This window comes from Aplidium turbinatum, chromosome 15 (genome assembly GCF_918807975.1).
Source record: "Aplidium turbinatum chromosome 15, kaAplTurb1.1, whole genome shotgun sequence".
Classification (NCBI taxonomy): domain Eukaryota; kingdom Metazoa; phylum Chordata; class Ascidiacea; order Aplousobranchia; family Polyclinidae; genus Aplidium; species Aplidium turbinatum.
The window spans coordinates 9176625-9192510 of NC_137486.1; positions in this window are offsets into that span (position 1 = coordinate 9176625).

Here is a 15886-nt window from a genome sequence, read left to right on the forward strand (position 1 = left end):
AACGTCTATTCAAAAAGTGTATTTTTGTAAAATTAGCCCGCGGCTATCGAAAATGGAGTGCAACGCGATACACCACTAAAAACTTGTCACTACAACAAACTACTTAGATAAAGACGGAATTTTCGTCCAGCTGACAAGCACTAAGCAAACAGTTAAATATGCTACCAACTTTCAAGCAACCATTTTACAAATGACCAGAATAGAATACATTGCAATATTTTAAACTCACGTACGCAGTTATTGTGACGTCATAGTGAAACATTGTGAAGTAATTCTCAACAGGTGTGATACAAGTCTTACGAACGATGGTGCAATCTTGGCTCATTTTTAGGAAAAATTCCATGACGTAATACGCTAAGATTCAGTAGACCTGAACGGTTTTTATATGACGTTTGATTTGGTAAACAATTGTTTGGAACACCCCCTACTATATAAGTAGTCGGGCCTATAAACACCAGTAGCCTACAGTATAAGATTTACTAAAAATGAGGCTGGGGGACTATTAGCAATGCATTCCACACTTCTTGATAAAGACTGGCATTCGCTTCAAGCAAACAGTTTGTTTAGGTTAGGTTCTGTATCAAAAACGTTTTAGTAGACAATTAAAAATACTAGCTTTTCGAATTAGAAACAGCTTGGCTACCTACGTATAGATTTTGCATTGAAAACGAATAACATGACAACAAAAGTGTTTGCAAAACTTTACAACTTCTTAGACCAACTTTTGTCTGAAGTCGTGCCGCACGAGCAGACCGTTGAAGATCCCCTGCCAATCCCCATATTGTATAGGCTATTAGGGTGTCCCACTTTTAGGCGACTTTTTATGAAAATTAGGTTCGGGTCAAATTCTGACTGGATTTTCGTCGCTGATTTCAAAAATGATGTTATTTTTTCATTTTGAACATCTATGACGTCATACCTTATGAATCCCTGAGTTGAATATAACCAACATAGCCTTATTAAAAGGTTTAAGTCATTTATATGATGCTTTTTAGTTAAGAAACCAAACCTTTGTGCTATGTCCTTTGCAATTTCAAACGACGCACCAGTGCGTTGCGACTTACGATAACTTTTTGCTGGCGACCCCTTTTAATCTCCTAAAATTTGTCGCGACTCTTCACGATTATAATTACAAACAGTGCGAAATATACATTTGTTATTAAAAAGCTTAAACCTTAAAAGCTTAATCTTGAAGCTTCTTCGTTCACAAAGTCACGCACTAACCAACTGAGCTATCGGGGCGAATTTGATTTAGTGATTTGAATAAAAAAAATTTAAAGGTTTCAAAAACATTTTAAATACTGAAGCATTGTCGTTTTCCGTTTTTGTTTTGTTTGTTTTTTTGTTTTTTTTTTTTTTTTTATTTTTTTTATTGTTTTTTTTATAGTGTGATTATTTTATTATTACTGTGTTACCTGCAACAGGCTAGGGTGGCAGCTGACATAGATGACCTTACAGGTCTTGCGTTGTAATCCTGTTGTGCTGATAGACACTCAGTTTGTATGTACTTTTTGTTTGTTTATCGCCAACAAAACAATAAACTGAACTGTCGAAGAAGGGTTTCAGAAGATATGACTGGGGATCTGTTTCAAAAGCAAAAGTAATCCCATGAGAAACCAAACCGCAAAAAAACACCATGGATTTTACTCCAAAAACAGAGATCCAAAACAACTTTAGTTTTGGCATCAATGAAGGGAATTCACCGTACTTGAAACTTGTCGGTTGCGTCACGACGGAAGCTGTTATGTAATATGTTTGTTCAAAATTGCTGCACTATGCTCTGGCAGTCTGGCTGCAGCTGGCAACTGATGTAGTGTTTCAGGCAGTTGTGTGATTCGAAGGAAGTGGACTGGTGATATGATAAAAAAAATTTTAGTCTTTGACAATCATACAGCAATAAAGAATGAATCATGCTAAGCTTTATTCCAAACAAATTAATTGGCCCACATCATGGTGACAAATATAAAAGGTTGAAAAGCAAAACACAAAACTTGCAAAATCAGAGTAGTTTTTTTAGTAGGCCTACTACTCTCCCAGCATGTTCTATTGCATTTAACAGAGTTACTTTATCAGACAACATCTACGTTATTGTGCAGATGTACATGTCTCGACCTCACTCAATAAGATGAGTTATATATCATTCATTTATAAAGATGAGTGGAGGGTTGTTCTTCTGTACCGGTACCTTAGAAGTCAATTTTGCTAAAATGCGACGTGTACTTTGTAGCCTAGGTTCATCCTTGTCCAATATTTTGTTGCATTCAGTATAGGCTAAATTAATTATTAACCAGTTTACTACTAGTTTTCTTTGTACTCTGTAGAAAGTGCTCTATATATAACCTTTAATTCTCATTGCATATGTTTGAAGGCTGTGGCTATATTTACACTATATAGTGTAATAATAGCCTCCATAGCGTTGCCAGATAAGGAATTCTGCCCTAATTTGAGAAAAGTTAAGCTATGTAAAACAAAAACTTGTATTTTGAAAAAAAAAAAAATTCCTGGGCAAAGATTAAAACCCTAATTTTATTCCTAACTTTAACCCTTACCTTAACCCTTCCTAACTTTAATCCTAACTCTGGCAACACCTGATTGTGGAAAAATAGCCACTTCCATGTTGAAATACTTCACAACTATTAAGTCTTCCCCTGTTAGTATAATTCATCAGTTACAGTATTGCGCTGTTATATTGTATGTATGAATGCAATGTGTATGTTTGTACAGAAGATACAAATTGTAATGATATCAGCAAGGGTCACATAACACTGAACAATAATTTTTTGGAAAAAATTTGTTTATCATAATTGTAGAATTTTTTTTTTTGTGTTTTTTGGGTTTCTGATTTGAAAAATAACATTAAAATTTTTGTAATGTCAATAGTTCTGTCACAGATTAAAATTTTATGAAATCATGATTTCAAATTACCGTATTTATCCGTGTATAAGTCGCAAAATTTTGCACCAAATCTTGCCCAAAAAGGTTGAGGTGCGACTTATACACGAAGGTGCGACTTATACACAAGGTTCTGAACTTCTGACAAACAAATGCTACAGATCGCGCGTTAGCGCTGCTATTAAGTGTTTGTATTTTGCGTGCGAGGATTGCGAGCATCGCATTGACCTGTTTGCTGCACAGCATGCATGTAAATTTTAACGCGAACATCTCACATGTGCGATTGTGCATGTGCGGCTTGCTTGATTGCAATGAGAATGGGACAAACTATTTGGCATCAGTTCTAATATTTGCGTTAAATTTTGGGGTGCGACTTATACACGGATAAATATGATAATATGTATATATCACAAATAGCTCTTGCATGGCGTAAAAATTGTGTACCACATTTAATAAGTAAAAACAGTATAAGACAAACAGTATGGACATCTCTAATTAAAAATATACATTGGACAGAGGAATTTGTTTGTATGTTGTGTCAACCTACCGTACCAAACTCCAAATGTAATTTTCCATCATTACTTTATCCCACCTCTCTTGGTAGCGTTTTTCCAATTTAAAATGTTTTGATGAAAGCGTTCACCATGCTCTTCGTTTACATCGCCCAAGTTATCACAGAAAAATTCCTAATGAAAATGCAAATAGTCCAATAATGGCATGCAGCATCCAAGCTTTTGGTAGCTTTCAATCAAGTTTGGCATGACCATAACATGGTCTTCTTTTCTTTTGCTACCAAGAAATCCTTTCACTATCATTCGAAAAGCTTGTCATGCATTTTTTTTCCAAAGCAGTGATTAATTCCTCCTGTTCTTTTGATGCCAACATTTTTCTTATTTGGGGCCCAACAAATATCCCATGCTTAATTGCTTATACTTCAGCTTCACAACCGTTTGAAAACATTGAGCGAATGTGTTCAAAGACACAAACTTGCTGGACTCAATGCTTTTACAACTGTTTAGCAAATCCAAGTTTTATGTGAAGGTGAAGAAATACTTGAGAGGTATGTTTTTGACATTGTGGAAGCTTGGGGTGAGTTCTTTGCATGTTAACCAATCTTTTATCAAGTAGTGCTGCTCTTTTATTCCACAATTAAAGAAAACAAGAATGTTTGGTACCGGTATAGCCGCCTTGCAAACCCAACAAGAAAACAATCATTTAAAAAAAAATTACACACATGCCAATTGTGGTTCTTGTATTGTGTCAAATCCAACAATGTTTTCACAGATTTGTGATTTTTTATTTAAACAGAATTTGCAATTTAGTTCCTTAAACCATCCAGCTTGGGTTCCTGGTTTCATTTGCTGTTCTACTTTTTCTTACCAAATTAAACTATCTAAAAACATGCTAACCCTATTAACTGCAAACTCCACTAGTCACTAACGTCCTTATTTTCAATGGCTGACTATGGTATAAATAACAAAGACTTATCCACTAACCCAACTCTCCAGAAAATGTGGTCAGTTGCAAACGGCCAAAATTTTAACCTATCATGTGTTGAAAATTTCCACGTTGCAAGTTTGTAGCTTTTCACTATCATCTAACAAGTGATGAAAAGAAGTAATAAATTATTTAAGCAAGTTGTGTGATATCGAATCGCACTTCAAAGAAAATTATAATCTCAATTAATGCACAATATTTTGACTAAGTTGCAAACAGTGAAAACTTTTTCACAAATCTGGTCCAAACCATTGACACTAGATAGAAATTAGCACCAAATTCGGCATCAGTGACCCCAACAACATATAGAAACACTGAATATAACAGATAAACAAAAAATTGTTGCCTTGTGTAATCAATCAACCAACTTTCATCCATGTACATACAGTTATTTTGATCATACAATTAACCAGCATATTAGTATATGGCCTGATACGAATAGAATCATTGTACATAATGGTTTATTTTTGCCTCTAAGTTGTACTGTGAAAACTAAAAGTAGCAACAGATACAATCAGCAACCAAGGAAAAGCTAGGTTATGGTATACAGTGTATATAATATGTACTTTGTGAGTGTATATATACTTTGTGAGTGTAAACTATACACTCACATAGTCAGCGAGATGCCTTTGTTATGAATTTACAAGTAGCCTAAAAGATTATTACAGTCTTACTTGTAACACATTTTTTTTTATTGCGGTATATATATACTGTAGCCTATTATGTTTTGGTACACGACAACTGGGCGAGACAAAGTGGGCGATACCCACTTGGGCGAGACCAGGTGGGCGACGAGACAAGTGGGCGACGGACCAGGTGGGCGACGAGCCAAGTGGGCGACGGACCAAGTGGGCGACGAGCCAAGTGGGCGACGGCCAAAGTGGGCGACGGAATCGAAAGTTTAGCCATTCGGAAAAAATATGACTTTTAATTTTTACTTTAAAATACAATGATTGATTTGTAGAAGGGAAGCCATGAGAGTTCTCACGCTGAGTTTCACGAAGCATTAGAAGCAACATTTTCATTATTTTTTGTGTAATAGCGCTTTGCATTGTGACATCATCTTGACACATCATTTTGCAATTTGCGGCGTCAGGGTTTATCGTGAAGCTTAAGAGAAACCTCTCAGGAAAGAGACAAACGAATGGCCAAAGAGTGGTTGAAGTCAGTTATGAACGTTCCCTAACCGTTATCAAAGCTTGTCAGTATAAAATATGACTTTTAATTTTTACTTTAAAATACAATGGTTGATTTGTGGAAGGGAAGCAATGAGAGTTCTCACGCTGAGTTTCACGAAGCATTGGAAGCAACATTTTCATTATTTTTTGTAGTCTAGTAATAGCGCTTGCTGTTTGATGTTAATTTGCATTGTGACATCATCTTGACACATTATTTTGCAACACACAATCCCATACGCGCCGACTTCCGGGGGGCGGCGCCCCCCGTGAATTTATGATTGAGGGGCAACAAAAATCGCTATTACAAGTGGTGTTTCAAAGATAAAATACTATACGAAAGAGATTTTGATCATTTAATCGGACTTAAAGAATGCCGAAAGCGAAAAACAGCCTACGTTGCTCTCGCCCGCAAAACAGCAGCTGATCGCATGGCTTTCTCTGGAACGTGAATTACTACTGAGATGCGCACGGCATGCACGCTCACATTCGCACACTGCTTATCTTCCCGCGCGTGAGGAGCAACTTCAAAGTCAAAACGCGTGGTAGCGAAAAAGCAAATGCGAGGTTACATGTTTATTCTTATTTCACGAGTTATCCAAACGTCCGTTGGATTTTTGGTGACTTCAAATATGAAATCGATTTTAGTAAACTTTATCGAGTTGAAACATCGACGCAACGAACAATTACGTGAATACAGCTTAAAGAAAAAATGCATTTTTCAAAACTGTCATCCGTGTTTTGCTTCAATAAACACTGTATTGATGTAAATATTGTGAAAATATATACATCTCATTCATTGCCATACACTCATCAATATACACTCCTGCGCTACCGTGTAGTAGCCTATAGTACTCGAGTATAGGTCGAACCCCTACTTTTGAGCTGAAAATCGGTGATATTTCCTTCTCCAGTGTATAAGTCGAATAGCTTCCGACACTACCATTCGATGGTTCATCTAAGTATTGGCATTAACATACTTGGAGGACATTTCAAAGTAGATCTTAGAGTAACTTATGCTGCTGGAATAGTCACGTAACTATTCAGGGCAATATCAAGTAAACCAGCTAAATTAGACACGCTATTTTCAACGAGGTCTTCCCGCTGTGAGATCAATTATGATTCAACAGAACGCATTGTTTTGTTCGCAATGTGTGAGAATTAAATCGAAAACCGATAAAAGAAAAGGTGTTTATGGTCTTGGTCGCAGATATTGCCTGCCTTAACGTCGTCTCTTACCGCTATTATCACCTAGCCAACCTGACATCATTGTTTTATGCGGTCGCTAAGGTTAGACATCGACTTCAACGATCATGGAATGTTACGTAATAAGAACAATTACGGTACTGTATATCCTACACGCAATAATAAAAAAATTGATCTTTTCAAACAGCTCTTTCTGCTGTTTTGTCTCGTGAGCTTTGCATATATTGCTCAATGCTCAACAAGTGCATAAAGTTTAGAATTGACAAGAAATCATTGAATCATCATCATAATCCATCATCGGTTTGTTTCCCACTAGTGGGGGTGGCCGATTGTTTCCGCGCAGCAATTGTTTTAATCCCTTTTCTCCATTTCACCCTGTCCCTTGCATCTTCCTCCTTCAGTCCGACTTTTTTAAACTCATCCTTCACTTGTTTCACTTCACTTGTTTGAATATGAAAATTAAGTTTGAACCACTGCCAATACAGGTATTCAAAACTTTTACTTCGGCCTTTTACTCCGTAATCTACGTCGGCAATGATTTTTCTGCAGTAAAAATGCGTTCATTTTGTAAACTGCAGAGCTGGAGACAATAGCTTGTCCCGTGTATAAGTTGAACCAACCTGTCTTTGAGGTAAAAATCACTTGCTAACATCTCGAGTGTATACGGTCATTCGATAAAAGACTAACTTATTAAGACTTTCGATAAAAAACAAAAGAGAAAACACTTCACCGTTGTTAACGCTTTGAAGGTAAGTAATTAGCAAAACGAGCGAAACGAGGTAATAAAACTGATAGCGGGTTTCCACTCTGCTTGAGATTATGATTTTTTTGCGTTTTATTTCGATAGCTTCACTGTCTTGATCGTTGTTATTCACTCGCACGAAAAGGAAATGAATCGGCTTGTTTTCCAACTGTTCCAATTATGAGCTAACAATATCAAAATTTTTGCGACTAGGCATACTGCATGCGTAAAAGTAAAACTAATCGTTTCAAGCAGCGATTCTAATAAATTCGGTTTGCGATCTAGGTGTCAATATAAACAAGACAGTAAGCTTAATCAAAGGCTATTTTAATTGAGTAAAATAGCGTTCTCGTTATGACGTCATCACCTTTCTCGCCCCCAAGGTTTTTTGAAAAGTCGGCGCCTATGCACAATCCAGTCTCTGAATATTATAAACACTTGCGGTAGGTCACTAGGTCAGCCAGTGGTGAGATCTTAACTACTAAGTAGCTGGTTTGGTAGGTACATGCATTAGACATTTGAATGTTCGTAGTGATTTTCAAGCGAAACAGAAGTTTTTGTTAGTTGTTCGAGTGTGTTATTGTTTAAAATACATGTAAAAACTTACATACGAATCATTAACTACGGAGATTAGCATAAATTTGATGCTCTAAAAATAATCCATTAAAATAAAATTTTTGACAGAATATCTAAAACTAAAGTCATATTTTTCAATTTTTAGGTCATAACAAAATGGCCCTAGTAATGACTGTCAGTCACAATGTGTTCTGTAAACTGCTGATGCGGCTACGCAGCGTCTAGACTAGAGCATTCGGATTAAAGTTTTATTGGTAGCCTACTTTCACATACAACATTGTAAATGTAAGTTAATGGCAAGTCTCTATGAGACATTGGATTTTCCGCGCACATACGATTTATTGCGTCAAGAACACTAATTGTGCGCTGTTTTTTTTTCAGTCATTGACCGATTTTTTAGAAAAATGTCCGAAAAAAATATAGCCTAGCCAATTCGGTCAAAATGTGCAAACAAATATACAGTCAATTCGGCCAAGTGTTGCAAGTTTGAGTTTCGCTGATGAACGTTGAAGAAACGTTTGTCTGTTCCAACTTTTCTCAGGTAAAACACGACAACGTTTCTCAGCGAAACTTAATGTTGTAGCTAGTCAGAAAGTGCAAATTTTGGTTTGTATCAGCTACTTGAAAGGAAATATTTTCATCAGAAAAAATGACCGAAATAAATAAAAAATGACCGAATTTTTACAAGTCATTTCGGACAAATGACCGAAAAGCCTCAGCGAAAAAAAAAAAACAAACAGATTGCGCGTGCTATGTTGGTGGCTGCAGCGTTTTTATTAGGATCGATGGTGACCGGAAGTTTTTGCAACATACTCCATCGATAATGATGTTTGAAATTCTTGATGATACGTTGGTCTGAAAGATGGACAGAAGAAGTTGTGTTTGCTGGAAATAAAACACAACTTCTACTTGCTTAAGGTGAGCTTTGTCGATGTTGTTGTTACGATGGTTGTTCAAGAGCTTTTCCCGTGCCTTCCATATCCGTGAAATTTGCGTCTGTGCCACATCAAATTTTGCTGCAACAACTCTCTGCGGCATTTTCCTTTCTAATTCTTTGATTACAATTAGGCTACTCTTACTACCACTCTTTGACCTTTCGTTTGTTTCTTTTCTGAGGGGTTTCTCTTAAGCTTCACAATTAACCCTGACGCCGCAAATTGCAAAATAATGTGTCAAGATAATGTCACAATGCAAATTAACATCAAACAGCAAGCGCTATTACTAGACTATGCTAGACTACAAAAAATAATGAAAATGTTGCTTCCAATGCTTCGTGAAACTCAGCGTGAGAACTCTCATTGCCTCCCTTCCACAAATCAACCATTGTATTTTAAAGTAAAAATTAAAAATCATATTTTATACTGACAAGCTTTGATTAACGGTTAGGGAACGTTCATAACTGACTTCAACCACTCTTTAGCCATTTGTTTGTCTCTTTTCTGAGAGGTTTCTCTTAAGCTTCACGATAAACCCTGACGCCGCAAATTGCAAAATAATGTGTCAAGATGATGTCACAATGCAAATTAACATCAAACAGCAAGCGCTATTAGTATTACTAGGCTACAAAAAATCATGAAAATGTTGCTTCCAATGCTTCGTGAAACTCAGCGTGAGAACTCTCATTGCCCCCCTTCCACAAATCAATCATTGTATTTTAAAGTAAAAATTAAAAGTCATATTTTTTCCGAACGGCTAAACTTTCGCTTCCGTCGCCCACTTGGCTCGTCGCCCACTTGGCTCGTCGTCCACTTGACTCGTCGCCCACTTGACTCGTCGCCCACCTGGTCCGTCGCTCACTTGTCTCGTCGCCCACCTGGTCTCGCCCAAGTGGGTATCGCCCACTTTGTCTCGCCCAGTTGTCGTGTACCGTTATGTTTTACACATTTTAGCTTTTATTTTGGAAGCAAAACTTTGTTTCATATGTGGACATAGCATAGTTTCAGGATTATACAGTTTTAAGATGAGAAACAGAGAAGACTGGAGTTTTTTTATTCTGGATTGCAGAAGCGATGTTTTGGCAAACAGCCATATTAACCAAAACAATAACTCGACGACATAGTTGTTGTTGCTTATTTATGCTCTAACATTGCATTTGTAGTAGACTTAAGGTACGCACAATCAGAAAATTGTAGAATAAAAAATTTGAACTGTGTAAAGTTTTGAATACACCGTGTACAGTATTAAGGTAAATTAACTCAGGTTTGCTTTGACACTTAATAGCACCCAACGTTAGGGGAGCAGCTGACTCAAAGATTAAATATCCCTTCACTGATTCCTGTTGTATCGCATCTGTGATCGCAGTGTACTGTTTGTTCTCGCAAAATTAAACGTGATTATCATTATTTCAGTGCCAGATAAGTTTTAGTTCAGCGTCGAATTTTATAAAAAGGGGTATTTCAATCTTGATGTATATTCCGGGCTTTATATCATCCACTAACGGTTCAATTTCTTTTACTGTGTCATGTACAACTGTACGTATGTGACTTCAGCTTTGTTGTCCATAAAGCAGCATATAACCTAGATCAATCACATCCTTGCTTAGTGAGTTTGGGTGCCCTTTGTGCTACAATGTTGTAGCCGGTCTTTTGGTGATGACAGCTTTCATTGACATTTAAGACTTCCATAGAAGTCCAAAAATGATAGATTTATGTTTTTTATGGTGTTAAGCTAGTGCGTTTGCTATTTTATTTTAATAAAATAGAAGCATAAAATGAATTTTAACGTTTCACAAAATAGTGATAATTTTATTTTAATCAATAAAAACAGCACCAGGAAAATATTACACTCTACAGCTCATGCGGAATTTATCCCAATATCTGTGCTTTAATTTACGAGCGTTAGATTTTTCTACTTTCATTTGGGAATAATAGTATTCTAATTTCAGCCACCAGAGTATTCCTTTGACCACTGATGGCTATGGTTTGCTACAAAGTAAATAATGCGACTATCGGGTGTATGAATATCCAGGTGTTTTTGTAGCCTTACCAGTTAATTGCACGGTAATGTGGTTGACGTTATATATTTTCAACTTGAACTAACAAACACTGACGGGCGTAGTTGCTTTGCGCGTTCCTGATTTCTGAGCTTATGGAGTGCTGCAGCGTAATGTAAGTCATTCATCATTCCCGATTGAAGTCTTTGTGGTTGAACCTGTAGTAGTCTACAAAAATAAATCTTCAAAAGCGTAGCCTAGTCACAGTGGCGTAGCAACGCAATATGCCGCCCTTGTATTTTTGTACGAAACGCCGCCCCTACCCCCCCCTGACACCGTCGTAAAAGCTAATTAAAATTCCACACAACAGAAGAATTAAAGCAGTTTTGTTTAATTTTATTGAAAATTCAAAATAAAACCACTTCTTACTCAGACGGCTGAAGGATTCTTTGTCTCCTTTAATTAATTGCTTGCTTGAATGGCCCTTCTTTATTTTGAAACCTTTCGGACCCTAGTTTGATTATCTCAACTCTCATATTATGAGTTAATGTTTCTGGTCAAGTAGTCACATCGTTATGAGAATAATAGATAGCATCTGTTTTATCTTTCTCTGACAGTGTTTCATTCACAGGCTTCCAATGACCACTTTGTTATTGTTTTGCTAGAGGTAGCCTGCACTTCTTCTTCCGTCTCAATTTGATGTACGGTGCCGTAGAGATTTGCTGTGCTAATCTCTTCTGTTTTGTTTAGCAGAGGTAATTTTTACGAACTTCAAAATGGTACCTTCATTCTTTTTAGTTTCTCTTCTCTAGCTTTCTTTTTCTTTTTAAAAAAATCTTCACTTTCTTTTACTCTCGTCATAGGCAAAAATTAACTTAAAAAGATTGCAACTTAAATCTTGTTCTGGAATCTGCAGCACATTAGTTAAAAACAATAACCATAATTGCAAGTTTGCGGAGTTAAGCTAAGTGATCTATTTGCAGAGGTGGGCACCCGCTACTTTGAAAGTAGCGCGCTACCCGCTACCGCTACTCGGACAAAAGTAGCGCGCGCTACCGCTAATTTTGTCTAAAATGACACTAGGAAACACTCTTCAAGTCCCTAGTGACGCAAAAATGACCTTAAAAACGAATGTTATCATTTGTTTACACTGTCATTTTAACGTCGTTATAGAAAACACATTTTAAGGGAACTTTATTGTTACGCATCTTTCAAAAACACGACATTTCAAAATGAAAGTCACTAGGTCCTGTCCGCTTTGGCTTAAGCACATCTTTTCCAACAGAGAAAAGTCTCTCCACCGCAGCACTGGAAAGAATGGGGGTATTGTATTTAATGAACAGATGTTTTAACTCGGTATTCGAAAAGCTCAAGGACTTGCTCCTGTCCGAAAAAAAGGCGTCAACAATTGCTGCTTCCTTAATCTGCACCGACGTTTCACGGGATGGCGCCAACACACCAAAAAATTCATCCTTGGAATCGTGGCTTGTGTTGGTGTCACTCTTGTCGATATCACCTGGCTTGATGTCTCCCGCAACAGTCGACGCAACGACCGAAACTTTGCAACCAAACCGATTATATAGCTGCTTGACCACGCCAATGTTGCTAAAAAACGAGTATTTTTTTCATTTTAAATTAAAAAGTAGCGGGTAGCGGGAGTGCGACTGAAAAAAAAGTAGCGCCTCTCCCGCTACCGCTACTTTGAAAAAAAATAGCGCCGCTATTGCAGCCGCTACTTCAACTAAAAAGTAGCGCGCTACTGCCCACCTCTGTCTATTTCAGACCTGAAACTTTAAACCTTTCACTAACCTAACCCATCTTCACACATGAAGATGGAGGAATCCCCTCTATCTACCACAGACAGATAGTAAAGGTGACAGTTGACTCGATGACCTCACGGTCTATTCCTGTCTCCTCCCGAAAGTGAAATAAACATTTCATTTGACCCCAATTAAATGTAGTCCAAAAAACCAACCTCTCATACAAAAGAAGAAGAAGCAGTGAAATAAACTTAAAACTAATCTGAACTTAACTACCAAAGCTAAATTGACTGAGCAATGCTATAGCTTACAAGTTACAACCGACATTCTATCATTACTTCAACAGCATGAATATCATCAAACCGTCACAAATACCACATGGTGAGGCACAACCTAAAAAAGTTGCAAATTAGATTATAGGCATAACTTGTTTAGTTTCTTGGCTTCACTTAGATCAGTGTTAACTTAGGTCGTTTAAGTCTGAGTCTCTCCGAGAATAAACTAATGTGACTGTCGTTGTTCGTTTAAATTTTAAAACGTTATCACATTTTGCCGCCCTCTAGCAACGTGCCGCCCCTAGATTTATCCACAAGATCCAATGGGTAGTTACGCCACTGCCTAGTCATAGCGTATTCCTTTTTTAGAAAGACTGTTTGTGTATTTTTCTAACCATTGCGCAAACGAGTTAACTGAAATTGGGCATGCAGTAGTTGGCATTGAGATGGCGGTGAAACAAAAATCGAATAATCTCAAGAAACCTGTAAAACAGCTTGGCGAACGGATATGCAAACAAGGTGTTAGGAGAAAGGGTACTTTGCGTAAATATGTGGCAACCCTGTGAAACGTTCCCACTGACCAGAAATCAAGAGAAAACACTTGAAGTAGAAGGTAGAAACGTGAAAGAAAAAAAGCACCAAAGGAAAAGGCTGAAAGAAACATGTTTTCGATGGAGCTGATATGTTTTAAGAAAAAAAAAGATTTAGTTAGTAGGATGGTTCAAGGACTAACAGAGACGAAGAGAATGGAAGGCTCAGTAGGTAACGAAGATATCGCGTAAGAGAGGATACGGAAGGTGTGGATGATACAAAGCCCGGAATATACATCAAGATTGAAATACCCCTTTTTATAAAATTCGACGCTGAACTACAAGAAGATGCACAAAGCAATAAGAATATATATAGAATATGCTTGTGATAACTTACTATGGAATTTTGCTTAATACTCTGGAATTTTTTATCGTTTACGTAAATAGGTGTTGAAAGAAACTCTATGCAAATTGTTTTATGGGTTAATAGACCTAGTCGCGAACAATATACAGTAGTATCATTATTATATGGGGCACTGCAACTAAAACGCACCTCCGAGAAATAGATACCACGCTCAATAATGTAATTGGAATTAAAACAAGAAGTTCTAAAGTTTTATCACATTATTAACTTATTTACTAACCTTATTATTAACGTATAAATCCTCAAATATTTTACAACGAAAAGATATGTACAACTCGAAGTTGCTATATTTATGCATAAACTCTTCAATAAGAATTATTGAAGACGTAAGTTATGGAACTCAGTCTCATTTTGTGGAAATTGAGTTATCACCAAAAATATGTTGTAGGATGGTCAGTGCCAGTCCTCGCGCAAAATTTGATTTGATAGAAGGATAAATTTCGCTTTAACATACGCTGGTATTTGCATAGACATAAAAGATTAAACAACGATGAAAGAACTTTAAATTGCTTTATCTCAAAAGTCATATTGTAGGGTTAAGTAGTTCTTCAACTTTATGTCTTCAATTTATCTCTCGTTTTTCAGGGTTGTTCGTTAAGCTCGAGAATATTCACTCACACAACGCTCGACAATTAACCAAAAATGTTTATTTTCTTCCTCAAATAACGAAATCCGCAGCACGCAATCAACTAGCACATAAATTAAGCAACTAAATTGTGGAGTGAAATAGAACAATCAATAAGCATGCATGAACAATCAAGTCATGCGCTTCTGTCAAACAATGCAGCTTTTACTATCATCCCTTTATTGAACTGCTTGTACGGACCTCATACTTCACTGTTTGGTCACATACGTTGCTTCAGCGTTTAGCTATACATTATTTTAAACTGTAAGCTATTTAAAATTTTTAAATTTGTGTCTTTTTATACAAGAAGCCCTTTGACATGAAATTGATTCAGAAAATCGCAAGGCTTGTTAGTGTTTCTTGCCTATATATATTTATGTGTTTGTATGTAACTTATAATAACTTATTGAAAAGCAATTAAACAATCTCTCTCTCACTCAAATTAAACCATCGTGAAAATAATAAATCCGCACCGGCGATCCCACACAATAGGATTAAAGACAGAAAAAGGTGATTTGATCCTCTGTTCTGTTCAAACGCGGTGATCATTTTTGCTGGCGTCTTCACTCGTACTACGCTGCTGCAGGATGCGACAGAAAGCGGATGTCTGTCTCTGACAAGTACACTACAAACCCTCCGTCATCAAACAGTTCAACAAAGCAGGTTACACAGCGCGCGAGCTGTTCATTTTGCGATAACATAACTATAGTCAGCTAACGCTTGTTTGGTGTAATAGATTAGTTTTTCAATAAGATCAAATATTTATGAAAGCTGTTTATGAAAGCAAAATTAGCTTTTTACTTTGTGAAACTTGCTAAGACACGCATACCGTACTTTAGTTAAATGGCCAAGTAAAAACGAAATTGGGGAAGTAAAACTATTTAATTAAAACAGATTCTCAATGGAAACCTTTTATAAATTCATGTGCGTTTTTGCATCTTCAGTGAAAAACAAAAAATTCATACTTGGGAGTAATTTGCTCTTGCTTGAGAAAAGCCTGTTTACTTTCTTGCTTACTAATGTTTTGCAACTTTTGCGTTAAACCAATGTTTCTTTATCTGGCCACTGTGGCTAGTTTTTGTTCTGTGATTTCGTCAGTGGTAAAATAGCAAAACGCTTCTACATTTTTTTTTAAATATTTCAAGTGTGCTTACATAAATGCACAGAAAATCAAACCTATTGAAAAAAATAAATGTTATTCTTATTAATAATTATTGTTTTTCGCGTTTTATTAAATCAATTTGGCGCATTT